This window comes from Salmo salar, chromosome 16, assembly GCF_965601325.2.
Source record: "Salmo salar chromosome 16, fSalSal1, whole genome shotgun sequence".
Lineage (NCBI taxonomy): Eukaryota > Metazoa > Chordata > Actinopteri > Salmoniformes > Salmonidae > Salmo > Salmo salar.
This window is the reverse complement of record NC_138306.1, coordinates 43810566-43832913: the sequence shown is the minus strand read 5'-3', so window position 1 is coordinate 43832913 and position 22348 is coordinate 43810566. Positions and strand designations below refer to the sequence as shown.

Below are 22348 nucleotides of genomic sequence, written 5' to 3'. Positions count from 1 at the left end.
TTACCTGCAAGGAAACACGTGCCGTCATCATTGCTTTGCACAAAAAGGGCTTCACAGGCAAGGATATTGCTGCCAGTATAGTTGCTGCACCTAAATCAACCATTTATCGGATCATCCAGGAGAGCGGTTCAATTGTTGTGTAGAAGGCTTCAGGGCGCCCAAGAAAGTCCAGCAAGCGCCTGGACCGTCTCCTAAAGTTGATTCAGCTGCGGGATCGGAGCACCACCTGTACAGAGCTTGCTCAGGAATGGCAGCAGGCAGGTGTCAGTGCATCTGCACGGACAGTGAGGCAAAGACTTTTGGAGGATGGCCTGGTGTCAAGAAGGGCAGCAAAGAAGCTACTTCTCTCCAGGAAAAACATCAGGGACAGACTGATATTCTGCAAACGGTACAGGGATTGGACTGCTGAGGACTGGGGTGAAGTAATTTTCTCTGATGAATCCCCTTTCCGATTGTTTGGGGCATCCGGAAAAAATCTTGTCCGGAGAAGACAAGGTGAGCGCTACCATCAGTCCTGTGTCATGCCAACAGTAAAGCATCCTGAGACCATTCATGTGTGGGGTTGCTTCTCAGCCAAGGGAGTGGGCTCACTCACAATTTTGCCTAAGAACACAGCCATGAATAAAGAATGGTACCAACACATCCTCCAAGAGCAACTTCTCCCAACCATCCAGGAACAGTTTGGTGACGAAACAATGCCTTTTCCAGCATGATGGAGCACCTTGCCATAAGGCAAAAGTGATAACTAAGTGGCTCGGGGAACAAAACATCGATATTTTGGGGCCATGGCCAGGAAAACTCCCCAGACCTTAATGCCATTGAGAACTTGTGGTCAATCCTCAAGAGGCGGGTGGGCAAACAAAATGGGCTGAATGGGCTGCCATCAGTCAGGATGTGGCCCAGAAGTTAATTGACAGCATGCCAGGGCAGATTGCAGAGGTCTTGAAAAAGAAGGGTCAACACTGCAAATATTGACTCTTTTGAGTCAACTTCATGTAATTGTCAATAAAAGCCTTTGACACTTATGAAGTGCTTGTAATTATACTTCAGTATTCCATAGTAGCATCTGACAAAAATATCTAAAGACACTGAAGCAGCAAACTTTGTGGAAATTAATATTTGTGTCATTCTCAAAACTTTTGGCCACGACTGTACATATTCGTTGCCAAACCCACTGGCTCCAGGTCATCTATATGTCTTTGCTAGGTAAAGCTCCGCCTTATCTCAGCTCACTGGTCAACATAGCAACACCCACCCGTAGCACACGCTCCAGCAGGTATATTTCACTGAAGCAGCAAACTTTGTGGAAATGTATTATTTGTGTCATTCTCAAAACCTTTGGCCACGACTATAGTGTTTTTAAGCTTTTGTAGCGTTCTCCTTCCTTTCAACAGCTGTAACAGTTCAGGATGGTGTAGAAGAAGATCTCAGAGGGATATGGTCTGGCTTTTGACAAACTGGAGTAGAGGTTTTTTGTTGAAGGATAGGTAGTGTGAATTTGAGTTTTGGAAATTCAATGAAACTGACTAGCGTTAATTCAACCTCCATATTCTATTAGGATGTATTAGGTTTACCAGTTAGAGAAGCGACTTCTTTAGTGTAATCCTTCATTGCTATTTTCTGATGTTTCCACCTGACAACGGACTTCTCTCCTCTGTTTAACCTGAGGGAAAAGACAAACATGTATCATCAGATATTGTACACACACCTACATGCAATAGGGGTTATTGTACAGTACATACCTCGCCCTGGAGTGCTTGTAGGTGCATGTTCTGTTTCTTCAGTTTGTCCTGCTGTTGCCTTATTCTGTCCACCAGGTAATCTATCCGTTTATTCTGTGCCTCCAGTAACCGCTGAAGAAAGAAGTAACACAAATGAGATCTGTTTTCTGTTTTTCGTTGTTCGCAATCACTTCTTCCGACTATATTGATAATGTGGGACACGGATGTACTTTCCGTAATTGCAGTATATTGAAGCTTGACTTGTATAACTTCACTGTCCTTCACAAGATCAAACTGTCAATGTTAGTGAAACCTGGGTTCAAATACTATTTAGGGTATTTCAATGACTTCCAAAGACATTTGGAAGTATTTCAATCTTTAAAAAAACAACAACTAGGAATTAGAATGTAGTTGGAAATACACTTTGAAATTACTCAAATACACAGTATTTATAGAAATATAAAAATACTCTCATGCATGTGAACCAGGTCTGTTTGGTACTGTATTTGAATTACGTTTTTGAAAATACTTTCAAATAGTAGGCTATTTATAGGATAGTATTTGAAATGACTTTAAAATACTTCCATAGAAGTAGTTGATTCAGGCCACATTATTTGAAAATATTAAAATACACAAAAGTATTTAAATAACATGTATTGGAACCCTATGATGTGAGTCAGCAGCTAACTTTATATTCTGGACCTCTATCGTTTTTGTTTTATTCCGTTTAGCATGTTATTAATCATATTTAATTAAGTAATGGAAGATTTACTCCCCGATTAATATTTTAGGTATCACCCACAGTGCATTGTGAAAAAGTGGCAGATTGTTCTCTTACCTGGATAAAGTTGGCATCATCACTGCGGTTGTTACTGCTGTTGTTCAGCTTCAGCCCCCGTCCTTGCTGCATCCACCCGTTCTTCTAGCCTGTCCATCCTGGCGTGGATTCTCTGGCGCTCTGCCCTCAGCTCCTCAGCACTCGCATGCACCTCAACAGACATGTTGACCACCATCTCCTGGGCTCTGATCTTCAGTGCCTCTCCACCCTCCTGCAGGCTCTTGGTCTCCCTGCCCAAGTTGGCCACTGTGCCATTGAAGGCTTTCAGCTTGATGGAGATGTCTCTCATCTGGCTCTTGGTTTTCTCAACGTGTTCTTTGAGGCCCTGGCCCAGCTGGAGAAGCCGGTGAGAGAAAGTCTTGTTCTTTCTTCTGTTACATAGCCACAGATGTTTTATATATCCTGTTGGTCACATGCTGCTGATACTAGGCAGTTCTGATTGGATGCTCCTCGGGTAGTAGGGGTGTAGCAAGCAAAGTCTGACTCTCCATTGTCACTCTTGTCACATTCTTTTAGGGAACATGGACCTTGATGAGCAACTTTTGATATATCAATCAGAAACTTTACCTCCTATTGAACAAAAAATATATATAATACACCCTCGTAGTACATTATTGACAGGACCAGTATGCATTATGTGAAGTTATAAAAAATTAAGTAAGTAGCTTTGGCTTGTGTGATCCAGAACGGCTCAAATGAGTTTCAGTAGCCTGAGGCAGCTTGATGTACAAGTACACCCTCTGGATAGGACGCTATTCTATCGCAGGACTTTACCCTCAATCTATCTCAATGCTGAGTGCCAAGCAGAGACTCATCAGGTCCCATTTTCCCAACCTCCCAATCTCTGGGCCATATTCAACAAAAATGTTTATTGCTGAAAGTATTTTGGGAAAGAAGCAAAGATGTTTGTTTTCACCTCCATAATTGTCTCATCTCTAAAGGAAGTTGCTGTTTAAACTAAATTATGTTTCACATTCATTATTGTTTGTTTAGCAGTGTTGCACAACATAGGCTATATATATCCTATTAGATCCTGTTATTCTGGTGCACTCAAGTGTCTAGCTAGCAGGACAGTCATGATCATCATTATGTGTTGTGGAAAGCTGATTCAAACGGAGGCAGTGTGTGAAGTAGGGGAAAGTTCAGGCTCAGAGAGTAGTGGTATTTTGGGGAATATCAATTTGACGAAACAAGTGGTGACAGATCCATTATTTTTTTTTAGATCCATTGTTTTGATAGATCCATTATGCCAAACATTTGTGAGGATATTTATTTTATTAATACTATTATGTTGTTCTGTTCCATCAATGGTACTTTTGACTAAGAATTTTACTTGAAGTACTTTTATGAAATGGTTTTATACATACTGTGTATTTATGTAGTTGGCTAATTAAAATTAAAACGATGCTTAAGTTCCATATGTCAGTGAATGGTCGCATTTTGACAGCATCTTCGGTTGTACATTTACATTACATTTGAGTCATTTAGCAGACGCTCTTATCCAGAGCGACTTACAGTAGTGAATGCATACATTTCATACATTTCATTATAATAAAAAAAAAATATATATATATTTTTTTGTACTGGCCCCCCGTGGGAATCGAACCCATAACCCTGGCATTGCACACACCATGCTGGCGTTGCAAACACCATGCTCTACCAACTGAGCCACAGGGAACGCAATAAGGGACTTACTTTGATAGAAACGCACACATTTCCAAAGTTATTATTAGTAACGAAAACAACAATGATAGCGACGCGGGAAACAGATGGAAAATGTGAACACGTATGCAGATCCTGTTCTGACGGGAGATGCACAAATGTCTGCAGACTTGAACTGCACAAACAATTGGGAAGTGCGTTGGGAATTTTGTCCGGGTCAGAAATGCCCCAAAAATGTATTGTCCGCAAAAGTAAAAAGGACTATTTTTATGTGAATGAATGAGGAGGCGGAACACACCTCAATTCAAACTGTTCTCAGAAAATAAAAACTTGTTCAAAAACCATTTGAAATTGAAGTTGAAACAGCCTATAAGTAAAAACAGGCTAAATTCCTTGGTTTGAGAGCAGTGCGGATTAAATGTACTGTTGCGTAACAATCACATTCTGGAATGGAGAGAACGTTCTAACATCTTGTGCATAAAAAAACTCACGCTGGGGCGACCGTTAGACATATTTGGAACTCTCGCATGAAAGGGTTAAAGGTCTTACTCACATTGGCTGCGGAGAGAGTGATCACACAGTCGTCCGGAACAGCTGGTGCTCTCATGCATGTTTCAGTGTTATTTGCCTCGAAGCGAGCATAGATGTAGTTTAGCTTGTCTGGTAGGCTCGTATCACTGGCCAGCTCTCAGCTGTGCTTCCCTTTGTAGTCTGTAATGGTTTGCAAGCCATGCCACATCCGACGAGCATCAGAGCCGGTGTAGTACGATTCGATCTTAGTCCTGTATTGACTCTTTACCTGTTTGATGGTTCGTCGGAGGGCATAGCGAGATTTCTTATTAGCTTCCGGATCAGAGTCCCGCTTCTTGAAAGCGGCAGCTCTAGGCTTTAGCTCAGTGCGGAGCCTTTAGCTCATTTTATCACAGGTAAGACATTTAGCTCGTTTAGTAAAGTCCGTTTGTAACTCCACTCACTACTTGTAGCTTTATAGTCCGTTTTGTTTGTATTGTTGGTCTTGGCTAGCTTAATGTTCTGGTTGGTAGCTGACACTAACGTTAGCACCATCATGAAAAGGGGCATGAGGGAAGCCCTACAATATTAGCTTTTTCTAAGCAGTGATAACGCTTGGGAGCAGGCAATGCTGTACTTTTCTCAAATGTAGTTTTGTAATTGACTTTTTGTAGACAAGTTGCATAAGCTTTTTCTCAAGATAGGTTATTATGACATGTAGTCAAGGTTATATTGACTAGAAACCATTGTGTGGAACAAGAGACTGAAGAGAACATAGTGCTGTATTGAAACCAGAAGAGTTCCTGTGGGGAATAAAAAAGCACTTATGTTTATGCAACATAATAAGCATCCTAAGAGTGTTTCCAAAACTGAGGGAAACCTTCAAGCAGGGGTCCCCTATTCCATTCAGCCAATTTTTTTTCCCTTGAATGGGTGGTCGGGGCCGGAACATAGTTATAAATAATTTGTGCGCTGCAAATTCACCGAAAGGATTCTAAATAGATATACATATTTGAAAAAAAGAGTAATTTCAAACCTTGATTACATTGGGATATGATCACATATGCCTCTGTGGGGGAATACTTGGGAACAAATATTCTTAATTAAAATCACTTTGAGCTCGTTTCCTGGTGATTTTACAGTCATTTATGTCCAAGAACTAATATATATATATATATATATAATATAATATAGCCGGTATATATATATAAAAATATAAAAATATAAAAATAAAAATGACCCGTAGGTCGAAATTGGGGAATCCTGCTTTAAAGACACATATCCTGGACTGCCATCCTGCACGTCACCTTGTACTGCTAGGATACTGTAGGTCAGGATACTGTGGTTGTTGACCTCTAGTCCACTAGTGTCCAGGAAGTGTTTTTTTTTTTATGCACACCAGAACACAATGGTCAACTTTGTGATGCAACTTAGTTGTAATTAGATGAACCTATGCTTTTCCTGACCCAGTAAAAACAATTGCTTCCTACAAGTTTGAATAATTTGTCATAGTAAGAAGAAAATCACAAAAACTATTATGTAAATCTGAATATGTTTGCAAATTGTATGTTTTGCATATTAGTTTACAAAATGTTTTAAAGTCAAGTCATCCAAGCTATACTGGACAAAAATATAAATGCACATGTAAAGTGTTGGTCTTATGTTTCATGAGCTGAAATAAAATATCCCTGAATTTTTCTGTACACACAAAAAGCAGATTTCTCTCAAATGTTGTTCACAAATGTGTTTAAATCCCTGTTAGTAAGCATTTCTCCTTTGCCAAGATAATCCATCCACCTGACAGATGTGGCATATCAAGAAGCTGATTAAACAGCACGATCATTACACAGGTGCACCTTGTGCTGGGGACAATAAAAGGCAACTCTAAAATGCCACAGATGTCTCAAGTTTTGAGGGAGTGTGCAATTGGCATGCCGACTGCAGTAATGTCCACCAGAGTTGTTGCCAGATAACTTAACGTTAATTTTTCTACCTCCAACGTCGTTTTAGAGAATTCAGCAATACGGCCAACCTGCCTCACAACCGCAGACCATGTGTAACCATACCAGCTTAGGACCTCCACATCCAGGTTCTTCACCTGCGGGATCGGATGAGTCCAGCCACCCTGACAGCTGATGAAACTGAGGAGTTTTTCTGTCTGTAATAAAGACATTTTGTGGGGGAAAAATATTTATGTTTGGGTGGGCCTGGCTCTCCAGTGGGTGGGTCTATGCCCACCCATGGCTGTGCTGTGCCCCTGACCTGTTATGTGAAATCCATAGATAAGGTTCTGAGTTTGTCAACTGACTGATTTCCTAAATACGTATGAACTGTAACTCGTTGAAATTGTTGTATGTTAAGCAGTGCGGCTTGACGGGGTCGTGATTCAGAGGACGCATGGCTCTCGACCTTCGCCTATTCCGAGTCTGTACAGGTGTTGCAGCGATGGGACAAGACTGTAACTACCAATTTGGATATCACAAAAATTGGGGGAGGAAAAAGGGGTAAAACATTTTTGGGGACATTTGTTGCATTTATATTTTTGTTCAGTATAGATAAAGGTACTTACAATGTACAGTGAAACATTGTTTCAAGGTCATTGCATTGGTTATTCAAATCAAATTTTATTTGTCACAAGCTCTGAATACAACAAGTGTAGACCTTACTGTGAAATTCTTACTTACAAGCCCTTAACCAACAATGCAGTTCCAGAAATGGAGTTAAGAAAATATTTACTAAATAAACTAAAGTAAAAAATAAATGTAAAAAAATTAACGCAATAAAATAATGAGGCTATATACAGGGGGTACCGGTACTGAGCCACTGTCGTTACTCTGGTGTAAGGCCTATGTAGCTAATAATGATCAAATTCATTCATAAGCAGTGTAGGAAACCTTCACAAGACGCAAATGCTCCCAAGCATAGATTTAAATGTCACAGCATTCTAAAGAATAAGTGGGTCATTCCACGAAATTAGTGCCTTTTAGATATTTTAAGTAGAAATTGTGCACCAATGTTCTTATATGAAGTGCCCTTTAATAGACCAATAGAGTATTCCCCCAAAAACATTTGCTAAAGTGGCAAAATTAAGCATTTTGACATGTCAACTGTGTTTGTAGGAATATTTTAACACACATAATGTCTCCAAGTTTCGCTATCATTGTAAGGCCCTATTTAGTTGCTTTGACAAAGTAATTTCTGAAGGTTATTATTTCATGTGATTAGTGGTTTAATTTATGTCTGTGCCTCATTTTAAGGATAACACAAGTGAACTGAAGTCTCGTTTTAATATGGTGAAACTATTCCCTTTGAAATATTTTTTTAAATATGAGCTGGTTTTAGTCTTTTTGGCCATTTTCTGGTGTTTTGTGGTGGGAAATGGAGTGGGTCCAGCATAACACTACAACTCTGTTATACATAGATGAACCAGCTATATATATATATATATATAACATTTTTTTGTGTGTGTAAATCTTGCATTCCTGTTGTACACAACAAGCTTCCATTCCCCCTGTCACAAGGGGATTTATGGCTGGTTTAAGAAAAAATTGTCAAATCTGGGCATGCTTTTCATCCAGACGTGAAAATACTGCCCCCTACCCCGATGACGTTAAGAAAAAATTGTCAAATCTGTTACTTTTCTAGTATTTATTTTTAATTTTTATTTAACCTCTTGAGATAGGCAAACTTGTTTTTTGTGAAGTTGAACATGTGCTCTTTGTCAATGTTAAAATGAGTTGAAATCAAACGTCTCTTTTGACCAAGTTACACTTCTCAAAAGCCACCGAATTGGTGGAGCGACCCAAGTATTGTGCAAAGCCATATACATTTAAGTACGATATAACCCTTGAATGGTGTGGGATTGTGAAGACTAGATTTCTACCACAGCAATAATAACTCTCATTGTTTTTCCTTTGCAGGTTTGTGTGTGAATGGTGAAGATGATATCATGTGCAAGGAGTCTTATATCAGCTTCTTGAGGCAGAAAATAAACTCAGCAAAAACAGAAATGTCCTCTCACTGTCAACTGCGTTTATTTTCAGCAAACTTAACATGTGTAAATATTTGTATGAACATAAGATTCAACTACTGAGACATACACTGAACAAGTTCCACAGACATGTGACTAACAGAAATTGAATAATGTGTCCCTGAACAAAGGGGGGGGGGGGGGGTGTAACAGTCAGTATCTGGTGTGGCCACCAGCTGCATTAAGTACTGCAGTGCATCTCCTCCTCATGGACTGCACCAGATTTGCCAGTTCGTGCTGTGAGATGTTACCCCACTCTTCCACCAAGGCACCTGCAAGTTCCCGGACATTTCTGGGGGGAATGGCCCTGGCCCTCACCCTCCGATCCAACAGGTCCCAGACGTGCTCAATGGGATTGAGAACCGGGCTCTTCGCTGGCCATGGCAGAACACTGACATGCCTGCCTTGCAGGAAATCATGCACAGAATGAGCAGTATGGCTGGTGGCATTGTCATGCTGGAGGGTCATGTCAGGATGAGCCTGCAGGAAGGGTACCACATGAGGGAGGAGGATGTCTTCCCTGTAACGCACAGTGTTGAGATTGCCTGCAATGACAACAAGCTCAGTCCGATGATGCTGTGACACACCGCCCCAGACCATGGGGACCCTCCACCTCCAAATTGATCCTGCTCCAGAGTACAGGTCTCGGTGTAACGCTCATTTCTTTGACGATAAACGCGAATCCGACCATCACTCCTGGTGAGACAAAACCTCGACTCATCAGTGAAGAGCACATTTTGCCAGTCCTGTCTGGTCCAGTGACGGTCGGTTTGTGCCCATAGGCGACATTATTGCCGGTGATGTCTGGTGAGGACCTGCCTTGCAACAGGCCTACAAGCCCTCAGTCCAGCCTCTCTCAGCCTATTGCAGACAGTCTGAGGACTGATGGAGGGATTGTACGTTCCTGGTGTAACTCGGGCAGTTGTTGTTGCCATCCTGTACCTGTCCCGAAGGTGTGATGTTTGGATGTACCGATCCTGTGCAGGTGTTGTTACACGTGGTCTGTCACTGCGAGGACGATCAGCTGTCCGTCCTGTCTCCCTGTAGTGCTGTGTTAGGCGTCTCACAGTACGGACATTGAAATGTATTGCCCTGGCCACATCTGCAGTCCTCATGCCTCCTTACAGGCTTCGAAGTGTAAATGTGTTAATCCTTGGTTGTAATGGCTGTAAGATTGATTGTGATTTTTATTCATGTACGCTCACATTGTTAGTTTTGATTTAAAGGGATCATTCAATATCTTAAAAACAGCAAGTTGCACAAATGGTTATTTAGCTAAAGAGTAGAGGACAGTAGATGTACCATTACTATATACGCCATTCCATGAAACACATGGTTACACTTGTTTATTTCAGGGGGTGTGGTGGGGGAATTGGCATTTATGTTAGAAACCACACAGCTGTTATTTTCAATGCAGGAACTGAAATTCCATTCACCTTCATGTTGACCCATCACCCAGATTCCAAATGTATAGTACCTGTGTTCTGCATGTTGTTTGTCTTTCTGTAGGCCTTATATGAACTGTGTCCTAGATTATCTTCTCTATATCACTGTTAATTGACCTGTTGCCTCTTTACATTTAAAAATCTATTTTGTGATGTGACCAAATGCTATCAAGTTAGTGCTATCCAGGGACGTCCCTAACCTAAAGCCTAACCTTAACCACTACCCTTACCCACTACCCTTACCCCAACCTTAACCCTTACCCTTACCCAACCTCAATCATTAAACCTTAACCCTTACCTAACCCTTACCTTAACCATTTTAAATTTCAATTTCAATGGGGGACGTCAGAGTTGGGACATCCCAAGGATTCCATTTAAACTTTTCCATGCCCTTAATGTCACAGAAATGTCATGCGCCATGAGATACATGGTCAATTGGTAACATACACCATACATGGACTTGTCCACAAATCAATGTACACCCCAAGTTAATTGTAGATGTGGTAAGAAATACCTCTATGTGTCTACTGGATTCAACTGAAGTGTCATGAGTGGAATGCCTGCTGGAGCAAACATTGTGACCATTACTTAAATGTTGTTATACACACACATGTTCAACCCTTGCTCAGCTAATCAAATAGATTTTCCAATGATGTTGCAACTGTGGGGTGACAGGAAGATACTCTCCTCCTACATTCTGCCCAATTTCAGTCACTGTAACCTGGAAATGGATTCTGCCCAATTTCAGTCACTGTAACCTGGAAATGGATTCTGCCCAATTTCAGTCACTGTAGTCTGGAAATGGATTCAACTCTTCCCCCTGTTGCATTCAACTTCAGTTCACTGCGCCTCAGTCCAGACATCTATTTGCTCAGGTAAAGTTCATTGGTTCATCGCTCTGCCTCACTCCTCATTGGTCTGATGAGCCAGGACTTGTGGTAAAACACTCATTTGATTTTTCATTCACCTTTTCCCCAATCCCAACTCAAAGAGATTTCCACAGGGTAAAATGTGTGAAATGGACTGGACAGAACTAATATTTTGACTTTCATCCTTTTTTAAAAATGTTTTTATTATTATTATTATTATTTTTTTTAATATGCTGGTACCGGGCTACCTTCAGATGAGTCTTGTGAGGCTTGTGGGTGTCCTACAGCAAAACAAATTACATGTACTTTTTCGTGAAAGTCACTTTTCCACAAGAGGGGTCATATTAGTTTTGTAGGACAAACCGTTCAGACGCTACAGACGTTTTTGTGAGAATACCGATTTTTGGGACGTCTCATGGTCTGACAAACCCTGTTGTAGCTCGGCCACCTTCCACCACAGATGCGGAAGCCCGCCATTGGTGGATGTGGTGGATTGAGACGCAGCCCATGCAAGATAACAAATATCTCTTAAACAGACATATTTTGATGGGGCTTTTTATATTATGCTAATTCGATTTCAGAGGGGGCGTGGACATCGACTCTAGGGGTTTTTAACATGACTATGTTCAACTCATTCAGGTATTTAAAATAACTTTGTCTGTCAAATCCAATACTCTTTGAGTCCTTTTACCAGGACAACAAATATAACATATGTTTTCCTCTCCATTTTGGACTTTAGCATGTCCTAATGACTGGTTTCTTATATTACAGTAGGTAGGAATACGACACAATTTCTCTTGCCAATACACAACAGCCAAAGGATTTTATGACTTATTGATAGGACAAGGAGGGATGTACAAAGAGTGCTTTTTTTCTGACGTTAGGCTTCAACTTTTAGCAGATGAAATTATAACTAAGAACTTCCCTGAATTTATAGAGTAATATGCGTATATCCCTTGTCATCCCTTTGGCTAATTTACAGGCCATATGGAAAATATATTTTCCGAAGAAGAAGTTTGGGCCATAGTTGTTGGTGGTAGTTTAGAGTCTGGAATCTTATGACAGAGCGAGCTTGGTTGCTGCCTATGTCAGGGGAAAGCGTGATAATCCAGTAATTGCTCAATTTGGTTTCCTTCCAAGCAGTCTCAGTATTACATAGCTGAGGATAGCGCACTCATGGAAAATCTGAGTCAGATAGGAAACAACAATGCCAACTGTTCCCAATGGTCATCCTCTTACCGTTTTTTTCTGGCAAAATCAACTAGGTAATCATAATTTATGTGTATATATCGTCTGTAAATCACAATTAGGAGGAAATCGAAGTGTTATGTAAATGCATTAAAAAAAAGAAGCACATCACGCCTGCTATTTACATAGGCTTTACACTGCTGAAACAACTTTTTATTTTTATTTTGTTTAACCTTTATTTAACTAAGAAAGTCAGTTAATAACAAATTCTTATTTACAAAGACAGCCTACCCTGGCCAAACCCTCCCCAACCCGAACAACGCTGGACCAATTGTGCATCACTCTATGGGACTCCCGATCACGGCCGGTTGTGATACAGCCCGGGATCAAACCAGGGTCTGTAGTGATGCCTCTAGCACTGAGATGCAGTGCCTTACACCGCTGCACCACTTGGGAGCTAAGTCAACTACTGTTATAAGATGAGAGAAACAATATAACTTTGGATATATTCAATAACATACTGTGCCAACCTGAGGGGTTAGAGAGTGTGCGTCTGAGACAATGGCAAGCCCCCATACAACCTTCACCCACACTAAGCTTTATCTCCTTTAGATAGGCTATCTCTAATGTCCTATCTCAGTCTTCTGCAACTTGTATAGACAATTGGGGACTTACATAACAGAACAATGTTTCACATTCCATTCCTGAGGGTGCATATTTGTGTTCTAGTCCAGCACTAACACAACTGATTCAACTAAAGAAATGGGCTTTGTGAAACAAACATGCAACCTCCTACAGATGTTGGATCGTAATTTGAGCTAGTTTGCTACAGCATGACTAATCCTGCAGCAACAGGAAATGTGAATTACTAAATGGATTTGAATTAATGGAAATATTTTGTTGGGGTTGATGCATTTTTTGTTATGGGTAAATCAAGTCTGACATTTTAAGTGTAAATTACAAACTTTAGAAGTCTTTTTAAACCTTGACTACACTAGAAGTTTGTATCGCAAATTCTCAGCAAGAAAAGAGTGATCAAATTTAGATCCTACATCTGTAAGGGTCTGCTTGCCCCGAGACATGGTAGACTCCTACAGCCATGTCTCAGAGCAAGGGGGCCTGTCATGCCAAATAATGTCCCCGTTCAAATAGTGTCCCTCACTGCGTCAGAACTCATCAAATCCAATTGTGACGTAGAGGGGGACACTATTTGGCATGACAGGCCCCCAGGAATGGAAAAATAGAGGTCAACTGATGACGTTATTATGACTAGTACTTGTTGTAATTTAGCCTCTCTGTGAACAGTAGAGTGGAAGCTAACTATGTTATCATGGCTCACTGAAAGGTAATCAGTCAGAGTGTGACCTCAGCTAAATGTCTAACAGTAACCCCAGGACTCTTCATCTCCTGGGAGTTTTCTATTCTGCTGTGGCCATCAACCGGGGGTCAGCTTATGACCTGGAGGAAAACCCTCAACACTCATCCTGGCCCCATTCTCTGGCATCCTCCACTCCACCACAGAGGTCGATGAACTAAGGATCTGGGAGAGAAATATTATGTTAGTATTTTTGCTCTCAAAACATTTCACTCTGAGCATAGATATAAGAATAAACAGACATGGACTTTTAATATCTATGGCTCAAAATGAAACCGTGAAGCACAACTAATCTAAATGCTTGGCAGAAGGAACCCTGGAAATAAAAAAACATGGGAAACTAGTCAGTGGCCTTCATTGACACCTAGCCTACATGAATTGTATTACTCAACTGACACACAACTGTGATTAAACATGGAATGGACATTTTATAATGAGATGTGAGAAACTGTAGAAGTTGGTAGCTGAAGTGATTTATCACTTATGTCATTCTCTCATGGATCTTGAAGGTCTCTGCTAGTGTTTGTTGTTGTTACATTGTGTCAATGTCATGTTGTGCTCGTCAGTTTACCCCTGGACCCATACCAAGGGAGGGTCAACACTAACCTAGAATTAGAGCAATAAAAACAGTCTCCTCTTCCTCCTCAGGATGTTGACACAACAGGACATCCCAAAGGGATTTTTTTATATGCTTTATTAATTATCTGAATATGAATCAGTGCTTGTTTGCTCCAGCCCCACTGCCTGTTCTTTTGTTGTACGACTAATGAACCATGCGGTTTTCCCATATGATGGATGTTGGGGAGGTGCTGGAGATTCTGAATATGAAGTTGAATGAGTGTCACTGGCTCGGTTTCTCTGGTAAATCACAGAGAAGGAGCGCTATCTGTGTGCTCACCCTTGTATCCCCTTTCCCACTTCTAGCCTTCTCTTTGCAATCTATTTCCGCAGTAAAAACCCTGTTAGAAAATAGTGGCTATGTCAGAGATCGACTACACAGCAGTCGGTGACGGCAGACTGAATGATCTACAAATCACCTTTCATCCTAAATAACTACTCATTATTATTTGTAGATCCGTCAGTCTGCTCAATCATTGATCAGCAACTGCTCTCTATCACGGCCGATGTCTCTCTTACTTGAAGACACATTCTGCTGATTCATCAAAGCAAAGATATTTTTAATGTTCATGACAGAGCAGGGAAGCCATTACAAAATTTTGGTCAGCTCCGTGTGTGGTTAGTCAAGCACTGTTCCCTCTGTCACGTTCTTGTAAAATGGAACAATGTTTTCTTCAGTGACCAGATTTATCTTAACCCTACCCTTAGAGGTTTTACTGGTCAGTAAGTAGTGCTTTGTACAATCTGAGAAATACAGTAACTGTAATGCAATAGTGCCCTCTACTGTTAGGCCATATGGTTGCAGCCAGGTCAATAGGGAAAATTGTGAGACGTGTTGACATGAGTGAAGGCATTGAAGATGACCCTTCCACTTTGCGAAGCATAGACTTGGTTAATTCTTACTCTGCGAAGCCTAGACTTGGTTAATTCTTTATAGATTGTAGTTCAGCTTACATTTTTCTTAAACATATACTAGCAGACTGCAATTTTATTCCCAGTTACTGAGTTTTTGTAACTAGCACTGAACAATAAAATACTAACCGCTGTCTGGAAAACATAACATCTGTTGTAGCTGTTTCTGTTTGTAATTAAAAAACTGCTGGTCAGCAGAAAGGAACAGCTACAAGTACAACAAGGATGCTCATAAAAAAATCTGTTTCTCATTTTACTGGCTTCCGCTATACATAAACACACGCATGCTCACACACACACACACACACACACACACACACACACACACACACACACACGCACGCACGCACGCACACACACACGCACTATGCTGACCAGGCATTGTAGGAATGGTAAATATTAAGGTGACTTTCCCCATCCAACATCTTTGCATTCTCAAGTGGGAAGTATTTCAATTGCTTTTATCCAAAACAGTCCTGCCCTCCATGCGCTTTCTACACACACATGCATCACTTACCTCATTACATTACCTCACATTGGGGACATTCCTGTGAATGTATTGTGTAAATGGTGGTTTCTACAGTGTTATATTGTATATCTGTATTGATGTTGATCTGATGATGTTTTTGTTCTGAGCCAACACACCAAGATAAATTCCTAGTATTGTTTGTTGCATGGCTGTAATGTTTCCTGATTCTGATTCAATGTCCTATTACAGTCACCTCAAAATGACTTGCAATAGAGCAGACATCCTATGAATGCTTTCAAGTTAACACAATTGAATCACATAGAATAAAAACATCATGCAAAAGTAATTCATAGCAACAAAACCTTACTGTTCAGTGTATTATTTTTGATTATGAAGGCATGATCGTTCTAAATAGATAATGCTATTGAGCAGAACATATTAAACGTCACTGACATCCTTTTCATGGCTAATCAAGGCAATATCCTTTCCTATTCAGGCTTTCCAATGTGCTCTGATTTACATTGGTATTTGACCAGATAACAGTATATTCTTGATAATTATTATATCACAAGCTAACTTAATTCCAAAACATTCCACTATGCACTAAATAGCTTGAAGGCAAACATGAACACATCTTTGTTCAAATAAATAAAGGAGATTTTACACTTCAGAGACTACATTTATGAATTAGAGCGGTAGTGAAACTTTCACCATTTTTATAAAATGTAGAAAGAAGATCTGTTGGCAAAACAATAATAACTTATTTCTCATTACTTACTGACTTTATTGTCCCCATGGGGAAATGTTGTTGCAGTGTCATATACACGTTTAAAGTGTACATGACACTGCAACAAAATTTCCCCTTTGACATCTGGCACTAGTCTAGGCCAACTACATGACAATTTTTTTTTTGCTCAATTATGACTCAAGAACTTTGGCCACAAACTTATTTTTAGATATTGTGATAAATATGCAAAGTTGATTTTAATTTTAGAAACATATTAAAAAGTATTTATATTATGGCTATAACATCATAATACGTAGCATCAGTCACTTCCACTGAGGTATAAAGAACTTCCCACCGTTTCTGTCCCCTACTACTTCTAGTGGGCACACATCCCCTTGCACGGATTGGTTGATTCGCCTGTCTATCATTGACTCATAAACCTGTTGAAGAGTGGGAAAGCGCAAGGGGTGGCATGTTTTTCCTTCCTTCCTAACTTTATTACCAAGAATGCTCGGAGAAATTATAGTGAAAGTTAAAAGAAAGCCTTAGGAAGTCTGAAAGGTAAGACAAACACATTTCAATGATACATTATTCCATGCAATACATATTCCTCGAACGATAGTCTATCGAAGGGGCTCAACATTTGCGTAAAAGCAAAGGGTACAGGTAAAGTTGCCGCTCTATCAACCGTATGGACCATGCCTTGATTGATTTTTATCTCTTTTCCTTTTTACTTAGGCCTACATAACATATTTTGTGCGCTTCTGATTTGGTGCATTGAAAATAGTGCTCAGATAGTTGTGAATGTTACCGACCCGTACGAAGCCCATCATATCCCTTCGATACATTTTTTCTGTAACCAACTGTATTCTGAAAAATCTGTAGCGAACCATCTGCCATAGTTTAAAACATGAACTGTACGGTTATATTTGTGTTTAACCAATCAAGTAACGTTATATACGAATAATTGTTCATAACGTTGTGCATTTATTTAGCTCACTGTTCAGATACAGCACATGAAAAGCCACAATTAATACCCTATGTGTGCATAAAGACAGTATCGTCAGGTCCACAAAGAGCCCAATTTGAGCAAAACTGGGCTTGTCCAAGAACATCTGTTTGAATTTAACTAAAATTAATTATACATTTTTATAGTGAATTTAGTCTTGAGAAGAGAGAGAAATTGACACACCCCATGCAAGATAACTGTTAAAGTAGTACTTCATAGATGTATAGGCTACTGAACGCATAGAATGGCGTTATGAAGGCGTTACATGAGGCTGGATGTCTGTTGATTAGTGACATTAGATTTAGACAAGTACATTTGAGATGTCCACCAAGGAAGTCAAAAAAACGTTTTTTTACCCCAAGCAAAAAATATTTCGAGTTGTAGCTAAACAAGGTCATCATCAAACAGAAAGAAATGACATGGTATGAAAATACTCCATTGTCAGTGAACTGCCCCCCCACCCCTGTGCACATCCCCCATTAGGGCAACAATCTGTGCTGCTGTCAATTGTATTCACTCTGTGGAGGACAAGAAAGTCGTGTCTTGCTTCATAATAACACACATAATCACATTGTGATATGGGGATTACTAAATTAATCACAGCTTTGTGGAATTGGCTTGTTGTGATCACAATTGATTCTCTTGTTGTGGGGTGAGTTGTGCCCCAGACATGGCTTGTCCAGACTGTAATTCATCCACTTGACTGCTAACCATCCCCATCTTGTCTGTCATGTGATTCTACGCTATAAACTGTCTTATTGCCAGCTCGGATTCATTGAATCATTGTTTTGTAACTTCCATATGCATTCATCGTGAATTCACATGTTGTGAACTATCGGGCTTTCTTTGAAATGTAGATGTTAATTGTAAGATGACAAAATGTTGTGCATCTACAAGAACATACTGGTTCATGATGTACATTCCTAAATCTGTTTGTTTGTATTTGAATGGAACATAAACCATGGATGCAGGCTAGATCATTTCTACAACAATAGACAGATAACCAGCGAAATGTTTAATTATGTTTATGTGGGAAAGAAATGATCTAAGCTAAGGTTGGATGTAAAACAGAATTCATCATATTTGAGCAGCAATATCTGTCCAAACAAGAAGCCTCTATTGTACATAGGATAATTGCATTGACTTGTTGTGCCCTTAGACAGTAGCCTCCAGAGTTAAAATATAAGTGGCTTTTTTTTATCTCTTAGAATATGCAAACAGTTTTATGTGAAGTTTTAGAGTGTAATTATTTATGTTTAAGCATGAATTCACTGCCTCCACATTTTTCCACCATCAATGCAATGCTTTTCAAGCTGTTATTGAAAGCAATATTTCCTCCTGAGATCTATTTGAACAACCCCAAAGTTTTAGTAGAACTTCATATTTAACCTTAACCTTTGTTGTTGTAAGTAAGTATCCATATGAAACATCTTCATAACAATGTGAACATCCTCCTATCCAAGAAAATATGAATGGTAAAAAGTTGGCAGTTGGCACATTTCTATTAATTCAGTCATTCAGTTAGATGTTTAACCAAAACGCAGTGTGGTTTAAAGGCTTTAATAAGAGAGGAAATTTCCCTCCTCAGATTGACAGTAGCTAAAGCACTTGCTCATGCCTGTTGTCAACCCCTTCGAGGAGCAGTGACTGATGTCTTGTTCTGCTATTTATATCTTGAGATTCATTGGAGCAAATCACAACAATTACGCGTGTTGGACGGTAACGTGTTAAGCTTTCAACAGGGGGGATAAGGTCGGGTTCCTGCAACTGTACACTTCAGTATGACTTACAGTGTCTGTCTTCAAAAATAGAACCACCATAAATGTAGTGACGGGTGTTGTGGGGGAAGTGAAACTGTCTGATGCTGAGGACGTTCTCAGCGTCTAACAAAACAAGAAAATATATATTATATTCTGTAATATATAGGTCTATATTCCAAAACCTTGATGCCATCATAGTAAATGTTTAGTTTTCTTCTCTGCCTGTTCCCTTTACCTTTCATTCACCTTGAATATCCAATCTGCAGAGAGTTTTGGTCATTGTTTGATTGAGTTAGACTATTGACTTATTCATTCAAGGCCACTTGAGGTTTGACCGTTCCCTGAACACTAGTTGTACAATCATCTCCTTTGATGAAGGCCTTCAGTGGATTTGATGTCTGCCTATTGCATCTCCATCAATCAATCAATCAAATGTATTTATAAAGCCCTTTTTACATCAGCTGATGTCACAAAGTGCTGTACAGAAACCCAGCCTAAAACCCCAAACAGCAAGCAATGTAGATGTAGACGCACGGTGGCTAGGAAAAACTCCCTAGAAAGGCCAGAACCTAGGAAGAAACCTAGAGAGGAACCAGGCTCTGAGGGGTGTCCTCTTCTGGCTGTGCCAGGTGGAGATTATAACAGAACATGGCAAAGATGTTCAAACGTTCATAGATGACCTGCCGGGTCAGATAACAATAATCACAGTGGTTGTAGAGGATGCAATAGGTCAGCACCTCAGGAGTAAATGTCAGTTGGATATCCATAGCCGATCATTCAGAGTTAGAGACAGCAAGTGTGGTAGAGAGAGGGTCCAAAACAGCAGGTCTGGGACAAGGTAGCGCGTCCAGTGACAGGTCAGGGTTCCATAGCTGCAGGCAGAACAGTTGAAACTAAAGCATGACCAGGTGGAGGACTGGGGACAGCAAGGAGTCATCAGGCCAGGTAGTCCTGAGGCATGGTCCTAGGGCTCAGGTCCTCCGAGAGAAGAGAGAGAGAGAGAGAGAAAAAAAGAGAGAATTAGAGGGAGCATACTTAAATTCACACAGGACACCGAATGAGACAGGAGAAATACTCCAGATATAACAGACACCCTAGCCCCCCGGCACATAAACTATTGCAGCATAAATACTGGAGGCTGAGACGGGAGCGGTTGGGAGACACTGTGGCCCTGTCCGACGATGCCCCCGGACAGGGCCAAACAGGCAGGATATATCCACACCCACCTAGCCAAAGCACAGCCTCCACACCACTAGAGTGATATCATTCACTACAGCGGCCATATTGTTTATTGTTGATAATGCAAATGGCTCAAATATTCCGCGAAGAAGGCGTCTACTTGGCTGTTTCTGACATTGGAGGAGTTATCATTCAAATAAAATAAAATAAAATGTTATTGGTCACATACACATACAGTTGAAGTTGGAAGTTCACATACACCTTAGCCAAATACATTTAAACTCAGTTTTTCACAATTCCTGACATTTAATCCTAGTAAAAAATTGTCTTAGGCCAAGGTCAATTAGGATCACCACTTTATTTTAAGAATATGAAATGTCAGAATGTAAAGACAATGATTTACGTAAACTTCTGACCCACTGGAATTGTGATGAAGTGAATTATAAGTGAAATAATCTGTCTGTAAACAATTGTTGGAAAAATGACTTGTGTCATGCACAAAGTAGATTTCCTAACCGACTTGCTAAAACTATAGTTTGTTAACAAGACATTTGTGGAGTGGTTGAAAAACTAGTTTTAATGACTCCAACCTAAGTGTATGTAAACTTCCAACTTCAACTGTATTTAGCAGATGTTATTGCGGGTGTAGCGAAATGCTTCTTTTCCTAGCTCCAACAGTGTAGTAATATCTAACAATTCACAACAATACACACACATCTCAAAGTAAAATAATGGAATTAAGAAGGTGCAGGGTTGTGTAATCGATGGTAGCTGGCTAGTGATGGCTATTTAACAGTCTGGTGGCCTTGAGATAGAAGCTGTTTTTCAGTCTCTTGGTCCCAGCTTTGATGCACCAGTACTGACCTCACCTTCTGGATGATAGTGGGGTGAACAGGCCGTGGCTCGGGTGGTTGATGTCCTTGATTATCTTTTTTTTCTTCCTGTGACATCGGGTGCTGTAGGTGTCCTGGAGGGCAGGCAGTGTGCCCCCGGTGATGCATTGGGCAGACCGCACAACCCTCTGGAAAGCCCTGCGGTTGCGGGTGGTGTTGTTGTCTTCACCACACTGTTTGTGTGGATGGACCATTTCAGATCATCAGTGATGTGTACGCCGAGGAACTTGAAGCTTTCCACCTTCTCCACTGCGGTCCCGTCGATGTGGATAGGGGCGTGCTCTCTCTGCTTTTTCCTGAAGTCCACGATCAGCTCCTTTGTTTTCTTGATGTTCTTGATGTTGTATCCTGCCTGTTTGGCCCTGTCCGGGGGTATCATCGGATGGGGCCACAGTGTCTTCTGATCCCTCCTGTCTCAGCCTCCAGTATTTATGCTGCAGTAGTTTATGTGTCGGGGGGCTAGGGTCAGTCTGTTACATCTGGAGTATTTCTCTTGTCTTATCCGGTGTCCTGTGTGTATTTAAATATGCTCTCTCTAATTCTCTCTTTCTCTCTTTCTGTCTTTCTCTCGGAGGACCTGAGCCCTAGGACCATGCCTCAGGACTACCTGGTATGATGACTCCTTGCTGTCCCCAGTCCACCTGGCCGTGCTGCTGCTCCAGTTTCAACTGTTCTGCCTGCGGCTATGGAACCCTGACCTGTTCACCGGACGTGCTTGTTGCACCCTCGACAACTACTATGATTATTATTATTTGACCATGCTGGTCATTTATGAACATTTTAACATTTTAACATTTTGACCATGTTCTGTTTTAATATCCACCCTGCACAGCCAGAAGAGGACTGGCCACCCCTCATAGCCTGGTTCCTCTCTAGGTTTCTTCCTAGGTTTTTGGCCTTTCTAGGGAGTTTTTCCTAGGGAGTTTTTCCTAGCCACCGTGCTTCTTTCACATGCTTTGCTTGCTGTTTGGGGTTTTAGGCTGGGTTTCTGTACAGCACTTTGAGAATATCAGCTGATGTACGAAGGGCTATATAAAAATAAATTTGATTTGATGTTGAGGGAGAGGTTATTTTCCTGGCACCACTGCCAGTCCCCTCACCTCCTTCCTGTGGGCTGTCTCGTCATTGTTAGTAATCAGGCCT

The 22348-nt window shown here is 40.7% G+C and overlaps 1 protein-coding gene and 1 pseudogene across 2 annotated transcripts in view; one reads left to right on the top strand and one right to left on the bottom strand.

Annotated features, from left to right (window-relative positions):
* Nucleotides 1–408: 408 nt before the first annotated feature.
* Nucleotides 409–11552, bottom strand: LOC145861041 (uncharacterized; annotated as a pseudogene). Its single transcript, XR_014380803.1, has 3 exons — nucleotides 11524–11552; nucleotides 2560–2930; nucleotides 409–1853 (listed from the first exon to the last, which is right to left on the bottom strand). The product of XR_014380803.1 is annotated as an uncharacterized LOC145861041 (transcript).
* Nucleotides 11553–16773: 5221 nt separating this feature from the next.
* LOC106573874 (KN motif and ankyrin repeat domain-containing protein 3) overlaps nucleotides 16774–22348 on the top strand; it is a 38664-nt gene continuing 33089 nt past the window's right edge. The window contains exon 1 of the mRNA XM_014149292.3: nucleotides 16774–16925. The gene's annotated coding sequence lies outside the window, so the exon portion shown is untranslated. The remainder of the gene's footprint in view (nucleotides 16926–22348) is intronic.